Consider the following 12024-nt stretch of genomic DNA (forward strand, 5'->3'; position numbering starts at 1 on the left):
TGGAATCAGCAATAGCAAGCAGGCTCCGATCTGGGATTGCTAGCAGTTTCGAATCTTAAATAGCTACAGAAACTCATTGGTCGAAGAAACAACTCAATAGAATCCCCAGCACATTCAGATGTATCACTTTCTCAGTGCGTAGATTCTTCAAATAAAAAACATGATTCGAGAGGATGCTACTTGAGACTTTGAACAGTACTGCCACTCAACCAGTGTTTTCCCTTGATTTTAAGGTGAAAGAACTGTAAAGACGCCATCCATTCCTTTTGAATGAGCCCGTGGTGCATGGAGAGTTGAAAACACCGGCCGCCATGACTACAACACGTACAAGTTTTGACGGCTTATTAGTTCATATATACCTAACCCAACTTCCAAAAACATTCATGCTTGCAAGATTAATACTCTCTCTTGTCCATGATTTGCAAAGTTCTTGATCCTCAAGTAATTTATTTATCTATATATACCCGTATATACAGCTTCAAGTATTGCTAAGATAGAATACCATATCACATTGCTCTGCTCTCAAATCAACCTTGCTTTCCTTCATCACTCAAGATTCTTCATGGCTCGTTTAATGGCATTACCACTCATTCTCATTCTTCTATCGTTTAGTCACGGTTCATCAGATGCTAGGAAGATTCAATGCTAGGAAGATTTGTACGTCTTCTTATCCCCGAAGTGTGTGATTGTATAATATTTAAATTAAGACTCATTATGGAGTCATCAATAAAATATCCACCATGTGGATAAATTGCTTGTGTAAATGATATAATTAAGATAAATATTAGTAACCTCAATATCAAGGAGTTTATATAAAGTACTGTGGATTTTAAATCATACTGTATAAATCCATGAAACAAGTGTTAAAGTGTTAAATCACGAAGGAAGTAACACACCCACCATCACTTGAATGCTAAAACTTCAAAATGCACTCGAAGGCCATCGGCCACTTGCATTAAATAAAAGCTTGATAAAATTCACATCGACCCAACTCAAATAGACAAGGAAGGAATATATCTCGAGACTTGAGAGAAATTCCTAACATACATTCTCACACGTAAAAAAAAATAGACAAGAAAAAAAAAACATATTTATAAATAGAGCATAAACTCATGCGTGTGCATGCTTAATAATAATTTAAGTATCAACCTAGGTGAAGAAAAATAACACAGATGGTGAGTCATCTTTATATAAAATAGTATTGAATTTGATAAAATCATTAAAAAAAAAAAAAAAAAAAAAAAAAAAAAACTACAAACAGGAATTGGACTTCCATGATTGCATCCTAGGCTAGAGACTAGTCAGAATGTAGGTTGGTTCCTGCTAAACAAGTTTCTCATGGAAATAAGGGATATCCTAATACTTAAATTATTAAATATAAAAGGATAAAATAAAATATACCAAGTGAAAACATAATAAAATTGTAGAGAGTGTGTATTTATATATTTTGTATTTCTATCTATAAACTTGGTATGACTTGTTGGTTGTTTATGATTTCTAGAATTATGTGGTAGTTGATGGTGGTTCTTGAAATTGTTCAGTGGTTGATTATTACATAAAAAATTACTTTAGCTTTTCTAATGATAAAATTATTTATAAATCTTGGTCTCTTTACATTTTATATTTTATATATTTTGGAAAGGAATTCGAGTAGGAATGTCAAGAATTTGGAAAGGAATTTCAAGGGGAAAATAAATTTTGTAGGAAATAATAGGACAGGGATGTATTCCGAAGAATTATATGTAATTTTTAGATTATGAGTTTGATATTTTAGGTTGAAACCCATGAATCTTCGAATAACAATGCTGACTTTAGAAACATTCCTAAATGCTGACATTGTTAAGCAATGATTTCCATTTATTTTTTTATGTAGGTTTACTGGGCATTGTCCCAATCATGCATATTCTTAAAGAGTTTTTTACTATACTAACATAATAAAAAAATATATTTCTCAAATGAGTACATCTTGAAAAATAATAATTTCAAAAAATAAATAAAAGAATCAATACATGTGGGTATTGCCTGCACAACTAGGTGTGTTGTGCAAGTGCTACCTCTACAACTAGCAAATTTAATTTTTCTTCTTGCATATTTGTGGTTTACAGATCATGAAAGGAACAAAAATAATTCATTGGCTAAAAATAGAAAGATGATATGGCATAAAAAGACAAGAGATGGGAGAGAAGAAGGAGAAAAAAAATATTAGATATTGGAGATACACCAGAACTCTGATGAGGACATTCATAATATAATCAAAAAAATCTCGACGATATGAATTCATCGACACCATCAAAAGCTGACTTTGGAGTTGATAGTGAGCCGCACATATCGTCTAAAGATGGTGATATACCCATTTGTTGGCATCTCATCACCAGCTTCAAAATTAGCTTTTCATTGTGCCTATAAATTCGTATTATCAAGATCTTTTAATGATATTGAGAATGTCATCATTAGAGTTCTGATGTCTCTAACATCTCTTTCTTTCTTTCTACTTCTTTTTTATTTTCTCTCTCCTCTCTTATCTTTTTGTGTCATGTCTTCTATTTCTCTGTTTATTGAATTATTTAAGGATGTTTTGAAATATGGTTGTGAATGCTTTTCAAAGTGTTTTTTACTTGGAAATGCATCAAATTAATATTTTTTTTATTTTTAAAAAAATTATTTTTGATATCAACACATCAAAATGATCTAAACACACAAAAAAAAAATATTAATTTGATACAAAAAATAAAAATTAAAGGAACACAGTTTATACCGCGTTTCCAGACAATGCCTTAAATCTTTACAAAACATGTATATTAACTTTTGTATATTTAAATGTTTGGTAAAACATGGATATATTGCTAGTTTAGGGATTATTTTTCAGTTAGTTGTGATAGTTTCAAAAACATTTTCTCCTATATGCTAATCTAGAAAAAAACTCTATTCTTTATTGGGATTTCATGAGTGTTTGTTTTTATATTACAACCTGCTTGTATTTTTCCAATTATTTTTTTGCCTGATTGATACTTTTGCACTTGTATTTGAATGGTTTTAATTTGTTAATATAAAAAATAAATAAATAAATCTGAAAAAACATCAATTAAATGCATTTTCAATTGAAAAACATCTTACATTACAATACCAAATATAAATTCAAATATTCTAAACAAATACCAAATACAGATTCGAATATTCTATTTTGCTGGTTTGCATTCTCAGGTATCTCTGGCACAAGTTTCTAAGATTTTTCACGTTCAGCAATAGATTCAAACTCGTCCAAAAGGAGGGGGGGCATCTTAACGTTCCCTTTTCTCAAATCTCCAATGGCCGGTTGGGAATTTACATATTCATATTCAAATCCATTACTTCTGGATGATCAACTCCAATAAGGAAGTTGAAACAATCATGACATCAGACACTGACAAAATAGGTGAATCATGATTAAAAACATGGTGCAAGCAGTTACTTTAAATTTTAAATTTTTTTTTTTTTTGTTAAAATATATATATTTTTTAATATTTTTAAATAGTTTAAATGTGCTGATTTTAAAAATAATTTTTAAAAAATAAAAAAAAAATTATTTTGATGTATTTCTAAATAAAAAATACTTTGAACCGCAATCGCTATCATACTCTGAAACACACCCTAAATCGTGAGCAGAGCTTCTTCATAGAACGTATCGTAAGAATCATGTCCAGTTTCATTCAAGTTATGGTTTACTTACATTTGAAAGAAACTTTCCAGGCATAATCAGTCTAGTGTCAAATTTATTAGGATTCTTCTGCTATCGAGCTCAAACTGTACAATGCAGTGCCACTAAAGTTTGACCAACTTGCCCTCTCTGCATATGGTAATTCTGCTTCCTACACATCTAATTACCAAGTTGCAATGGCTGAGCAAACAACGAATTTCACAGCATACAAGTACACCAGTTTTGCAGAATGCTACTAACAATACAAGGAGGTAGTGGTTGCTATAACAGTGGTACAGGTCGACTGGTAGATCTATTGGCAAGGTATGGTTTATTGGCTGAGTTCTAAATCAATGCCTCTTGTAACTCAGTATACAAGGATCTGTAATTGTCTGAGGCATAGCCATTGGTAGTTGCTCCTATCCTTCAAAAGCTATCTATCAATCAAAAGCATGCATGCATGACATGAAATTTGCTGCTGAATATAAATTTTAAGAGAGAAGCGCTATCTCCTTCAGTTTCCATAAAAGCTAATTTAGAGAACAAAAAATCACCCAGCCTCCTGGATATAGACAGTCAAAGGAAGTAATAAATGAGTACAGCAAAAACAATGAAGGATGAACATAACGAAGCATGTCCTACTCAGTTTCACATGTAACAAACACTCCTTTTCAATGTTATGATTGTAAGATCAGAGAAAAGAAATGCAACATGAAACAGCCACTCATCTTCACCTTGTCAAATGTTCCCATGAAAGAGACTGTCATAAAGGCATCGAGACACCTACAATATATACAAAATAAGTAGTCAGGTAGGTGGTAACGTCATATGAAATGACAAATGTAATGCCATGTTTGATGTTACTAAAGAAACAAATCTCATGGTTACATCTCACTCAGACTGGGAAAACATGTATGTTTCAGTAACATGGTTCTTAAACAATTCAAAAAATAAATAAATAAAGTGAAAAGGCTGTCATGTGAATGGTGATTTTATTGTCATTTTTGTTTTATAGTTTTCATTTCCTTAGTATTGACAATAGAGAGCATAAATGCCACTTTCGCTATCTAACTCACTACAAAACAAAGTTCTTTCAGCAAATACAAAAAGATCATCTCAGTTAAAGGGGTTAAAAGTGACAGTTCAGTTCATAGTAACAACTAGCAAAAGCAGCGTGGAAAAATAGTAGCTTGCACAGCCTTTTGAATGGTAAAGAGGGGCATAGGAGTACAAGATCCACCGCTCCTCCAGTAACGGTGACGCATGAATTCACACACCACCAGTGACAGGGGCTCGTGGTGCACGTTCCACCATTGTTCCACAGCTCCTTTAGCCTTAATTCCAGTAGCTCCTAGACATGTCAAGCATTTTGAAAGGTCGATTAATAAACCTAGAATATTTTTTGGACTAATTGCTAAAATTGTGAAATTTTGGAGCCAAATGCTTATCATTTGTATAATATTTGTACTTTTTGGACACTGTTAATTTGGTTTTATATGTATTTTTTATTATAAAATGATGTGGTTATTTGTGTTGAATTGTATATATATGGCCAATTCTCTTAAAAATAAATTATATTTGTATATTTTAGCATATTAAGAAATCACAAAAATAATCTTTTTATTTTTATATGTATTTTTTGGATTTTGTAACTAATTTATTAAAGCATAAATTTAATGGATTAACTTAAAAAAAATTTATGATTGATCTAAGTTAAATTTAAGTTTGATTAAAAAAGACGTTAACTTAGAAAAAAATTTTGTTAACTAGCTAGTGATCAGACACCTAATTTATCTAACCAAGCTCTGATAAAACTTAGCCAGGTTAACATTAATTTTTTTTTTCAAGAATAAAACAATATTGTTTCATTAAAAATTATTGAACTACGGTGATCCTGAACCAATGAATCATACCTTTTTCCAGATTAGTTTCAGATCAAACCTAACAAATTTGTAACAGAGCAGAATCCCTCCGGTGAAAGTGATGTCAAAATTATATAAATGTCGCATTCAGCTTCCACTTGAGTCCGATCCATTGAATGAGGAAGATATCCGTGAGTCCGAATAGTACTTCTGCATATACATCCTTAAAATTCCCTCATGCAACCTCAACAGTGAAGCATGGCTGCTGACCTTAAACAAATTAGCAAAACTTTGTTGTCCTTCCACTGTTTGCTCACTTGCGTTACCTCTGCCGGGAAAAGGACTGGAATCAGCAGGCTCCGATCTGGGATTGCTAGCAGTTTCGAATCTTAAATAGCTACAGAAACTCATTGGTCGAAGAAACAACTCAATAGAATCCCCAGCACATTCAGATGTATCACTTTCTCAGTGCGTAGATTCTTCAAATAAAAAACATGATTCGAGAGGATGCTACTTGAGACTTTGAACAGTACTGCCACTCAACCAGTGTTTTCCCTTGATTTTAAGGTGAAAGAACTGTAAAGACGCCATCCATTCCTTTTGAATGAGCCCGTGGTGCATGGAGAGTTGAAAACACCGGCCGCCATGACTACAACACGTACAAGTTTTGACGGCTTATTAGTTCATATATACCTAACCCAACTTCCAAAAACATTCATGCTTGCAAGATTAATACTCTCTCTTGTCCATGATTTGCAAAGTTCTTGATCCTCAAGTAATTTTTTTATCTATATATACCCGTGTATACAGCTTCAAGTATTGCTAAGATAGAATACCATATCACATTGCTCTGCTCTCAAATCAACCTTGCTTTCCTTCATCACTCAAGATTCTTCATGGCTCGTTTAATGGCATTACCACTCATTCTCATTCTTCTATCGTTTAGTCAAGGTTCATCAGATGCAAGGAAGATTCCATGCCCAGAGAAGGGTAACGTCCTCCTCCCGGAAAACTTGGTGTTGAATGTGCTTCCTAAGGGCCCATCACCGCCGTCCTCTCCTAGTGGTGGCGGTAATCCAATTCCAATTCTTGCTGAGACGTCTGGGAGAATTCTGGTATCATATCCAAGTCTTGGAGAAGGAAATTAGAGACATTTCCTCTCGTGTTTATTCGGAAAATAAATACTCTATGAATACTTGCTTTCTAATTGTTACTCCTTTGTTACTTTCAAGGCATATATCATCACAATATATGCTGCTTTGTACGTCTTCTTATCCACGAAGTGTATGATTGTATAATATTTAAATTAAGACTCATTATGGAGTCATCAATAAAATATCCACCATGTGGATAAATTGCTTGTGTAAATGATATAATTAAGATAAATATTAGTAACCTCAATAGCAAGGAGTTTACATAAAGTACTGTGGATTTTAAATCATACTGTATAAATCCATGAAACAAGTGTTAAAGTGTTAAATCACGAAGAAAGTAACACACCCACCATCACTTGAATGCTAAAACTTCAAAATGCACTCGAAGGGCATCAGCCACTTGCATTAAATAAAAGCTTGATAAAATTCACATCGACTCAACTCAAATTTACTTACAAGGAAGGAATATATCTCGAGACTTGAGATAAATTCCTAACATACATTCTCACACGTAAAAAAAAAAAATAGACAAGAAAAAAAAACATATTTATAAATAGAGCATAAACTCATGTGTGTGCATGCTTAATAATAATTTAAGTATCAACCTACGTGAAGAAAAATAACACAGATGGTGTGTCATCTTTATATAAAATAGTATTGAATTTGATAAAATCATAAAAAAAAAAAAAAAAAAAAAAAAAAACTACAAACAGGAATTGGACTTCCCATGATTGCATCCTAGGCTAGAGACTAGTCAGAATGTAGGTTGGTTTCCTGCTAAACAAGTTTCTCATGGAAATAAGGGATATCCTAATACTTAAATTATTAAATATAAAAGGATAAAATAAAAATATACCAAGTGAAAATATAATAAAATTGTAGAGAGTGTATATTTGTATATTTTGTATTTCTATCTATAAACTTGGTATGACTTGTTGGTTGTTTATGATTTCTAGAATTATTTGGTAGTTGATGGTGGTTCTTGAAATTATTCGGTGGTTGATTATTACATAAGAAATTACTTTAGCTTTTCTAATGATAAAATTATTTATAAATCTTGGTCTCTTTACATTTTATATTTTATATATTTTGGAAAGGAATTCAAGTAGGAATGTCAAGAATTTGGAAAGGAATTTCAAGGGGAAATTAAATTTTGTAGGAAATAATAGGATAGGGGATGTATTCCGAAAAATTATATGTAATTTTTAGATTATGAGTTTGATATTTTAGGTTGAAACCCATGAATCTTCGAATAACAATGCTGACTTTAGGAACATTCACATTGTTAAGCAATGATTTCCATTTATTTTTTTATGTAGGTTTACTGGGCATTGTCCCAATCATGCATATTCTTAAAGAGTTTTTTACTATACTAACATAATAAAAAAATATATTTCTCAAATGAGTACATCTTGAAAAATAATAATTTCAAAAATAATAAAAGAATCAATACATGTGGGTATTGCCTGCACAACTAGGTGTGTTGTGCAAGTGCTACCTCTGCAACTGGCAAATTTAATTTTTCTTCTTGCATATTTGTGGTTTACAGATCATGAAAGGAACAAAAATAATTCATTGGCTAAAAAAAGAAAGATGATATGGCATAAAAAGACAAGAGATGGGAGAGAAGAAGGAGAAAAAAAAAATTAGATATTGGAGATACACCAGAACTCTGATGAGGACATTCATAATATAATCAAAAAAATCTCGACGAGATGAATTCATCAACACCATTAAAAGCTGACTTTGGAGTTGATAGTGAGCCACACATATCGTCTAAAGATGGTGATATACCCATTTGTTGGCATCTCATCACCAGCTTCAAAATTAGCTTTTCATTGTGCCTATAAATTCGTATTATCAAGATCTTTTAATGATATTGAGAATGTCATCATTAGAGTTGTGATGTCTCTAACATCTCTTTTTTTTTTCTATTTCTTTTTTATTTTCTCTCTCCTCTCTTATCTTTTTGTGTCATGTCTTCTATTTCTCTGTTTATTGAATTATTTAACGATGTTTGGAAATATGGTTGTGAATGTTTTTCAAAGTGTTTTTTACTTGGAAATGCATCAAACTAATATTTTTTTTATTTTTAAAAAATCATTTTTGATATCAACACATCAAAATGATCTAAACACACAAAAAATATATTAATTTTATACAAAAAATAAAAATTAAGAGAACACAGTTTGCACCGCGTTCCCAGACAGTGCCTTAAATCTTTACAAAATATGTATAATAACTTTTGTATATTTAAATGTTTGGTAAAGCATGGATATATTGCTAGTTTAGGGATTATTTTTCAGTTAGTTGTGATAGTTTCAAAAATATTTTTTCCTATATGCTAATCTAGAAAAAAAAACTATATTCTTTATCATGATTCCATGAGTGTTTGTTTTTATATTACAACCTGCTTCTATTTTTCCAATTATTTTTTGTCTGATTGATACTTTTGCACTTGTATTTGAATGGTTTTAATTTGTTAATATAAAAAATAAATAAATAAATCTGCAAAAACATCAATTAAATGCATTTTCAATTGAAAAACATCCTACATTACAATACCAAATATAAATTCAAATATTCTAACAATACCAAATACAGATTCGAATATTCTATTTATTGGTTTGCATTCTCAGGTATCTCTGGTACATGTTTCTAAGATTTTTCACGTTCAGCAATAGATTCAAACTCGTCCAAAAGGAGGGGGGGAACATCTTAACGTTCACTTTCTCAAATCTCGAATGGCAGGTTGGGAATTTACATATTCATATTCAAATCCATTACTTCTGGATGACCAACTCCAATAAGGAAGCTGAAACAATCATGACATCAGACACTGACAAAATAGGTTAATCATGATTAAAAACATGGTGCAAGCAGTTCTTTTAAATTTTGAAATTTTATTTTTTTTGGTTAAAATATATATATTTTTTAATGTTTTTAAATTATTTTAATGTACTGATTTTAAAAATAATTTTTAAAAACTAAAAAAATATATTATTTTGATGTATTTCTAAACAAATAATATTTTGAACCGCAATCGCTATCATACTCTGAAACACACCCTAAATCGTGAGCAGAGCTTCTTCATAGAACGTAACGTAAGAATCATGTCCAGTTTCATTCAAGTTATGGTTTACCTGCATTTGAAAGAAACTTTCCAGGCATAATCAGTCTAGTGTCAAATTTATTAGGATTCTTCTGCTATCGAGCTCAAATTGTACAATGCAGTACCCTCTCTGCATATGGTAATTCTCATTCTTCTATCGCTTAGCCACGGTTCATCAGATGCTAGGAAGATTCCATGCCCAGAGAAGGGTAACGTCCTCCTCCCGGAAAACTTGGTGTTGAATGTGCTTCCTAAGGGCCCAGCACCGCCGTCCTCTCCTAGTGGTGGGGTTAATCCAATTCCAATTCTTGCTGAGACGTCTGGGAGAATTCTGGGATCATATCCACGTCCTGGAGAAGGAAATTAGAGACATTTCCTCTCGTGTTTATTCGGAAAATAAATACTCTATGAATACTTGCTTTCTAATTGTTACTCCTTTGTTACTTTCAAGGCATATATCAACACAATATATGCTGCTTTGTACGTCTTCTTATCCACGAAGTGTATGATTGTATAATATTTGAATTAAGACTCATTATGGAGTCATCAATAAAATATCCACCATGTGGATAAATTGTTTGTGTAAATGATATAATTAAGATAAATATTAGTAACCTCAATATCAAAGAGTTTACATAAACTTTTACGTGGATTTTAAATCATACTGTATAAATCCATGAATCAAGTGTTAAAAGTGTCAAATCATGAAGGAATTAAGACATCCACCACCACCTGAATGCTAATTAAAACTTCAAAATGCACTTGAGGTATTGGCCTAGCGGTAGAAGGGATTTGTTCTCTTTCTCTGCACCTGGGTTCAAACCTCATTGTGCATGTTTGTCACCCCCGCGGTGCCTTACATGCTCACTGGGTTTGCAGGATGTTCAGTGGGCCGTAGAATTAGTCGTGGTGCGCACAAGCTGGCCCGGATACTCACGTAAATTAAAAAAAAAAACCTTCAAAATGCACTCAAAGACCACCACTTGCATTAAATAAACGCTTGATAAAATTTACATTGACCCAACTTTACTTGCAAGGAAGGAATATATCTCGAGACTTGAGAAAAAATTCCTAACATACATTCTCACACGTAAAAAAAAAAATAGACAAGAAAAAATATATATTTATTAATAGATCATAGATAATAATTAAAAACTAACAATGTTACCCCCCCCCTCTCTCTCTCTCTCTCTCTCTCTCTATATATATATATATATATATATATATATATATATATATATATATATATATATATATATATATATTGCCTCCACACATCTACATGAATCATGAATTTTATTTTATGTGATCTATTTTTATATTTGTAAAACATCTAATAATCTCTCTTTTTTTCATAAACTTATGTGCTAGCATGCTAAATAACAATTTAAGTATTAACCAAAGTCAAGAAAAATAATCAAATGATGTGTCATTTTTATATAAAACAGCATTGAATTTGATGAAGTCATAAAAAAAAAAAAAAAAAACTACTTAAGGAATTGGACTTCCCATGTTGGGTCCAAGGCTAGAGACTAACTTGAATGTAGGCTTTTATTTTTTTGCTAGAGTGGTTCTTGCAAAACAAGTTTCCTGTGGAAATAAGGATACTCTAATACTTAAATTAATAAATATCAAAGGATAAAATAAAATATACCAAGGGAAAACATAATGAAATTATAGAGTGTGTGTATTTATATATTTTGTATTTCTATCTATAAACTTGTATGACTTGTTAGAATTATTTGGTAGTTGATGGTAATTCTTGAAATTGTTTGGTGGTTGATTATTACGTAAGAAATTACTTTAGTTTTTCTAATAATAAAAGTATTTATAGATCTTGGTTATTTTTATTTACTTTTTATATTCAGTTGCAATTACAGATATCTCAATCAGTGGAGAACAGAGTTGTATAATTGGTGAAGATTATGGTGCTTGATGAAGAAGTTGGTGATTTTCAATACCAAAAACACAACTATTAGCGTAGAAATGTCATGTGTTGCATAGTTCTAGTAACTGAAAAATATATGGAGGTGATTGCTGGGCTAGAAAATCTAAATAGAAAAGTGTAGTGCTTGTTCTAGGAAATAAAAAAATGCATAAAGGTATGTGCTAGGCATAGTCTGGCTTGGTAAGAAAGAAACAAAAAAAAAAAAAAACAGAATGAGAGGTGGGGAGGAGGAGAGAAGAGAGGTAAACTCCAATTGTTTGAGCAAGCTCAAATGG

The sequence above is a fragment of the Populus alba genome, chromosome 18, assembly GCF_005239225.2.
Source record: "Populus alba chromosome 18, ASM523922v2, whole genome shotgun sequence".
Taxonomy (NCBI): Eukaryota; Viridiplantae; Streptophyta; class Magnoliopsida; order Malpighiales; family Salicaceae; genus Populus; species Populus alba.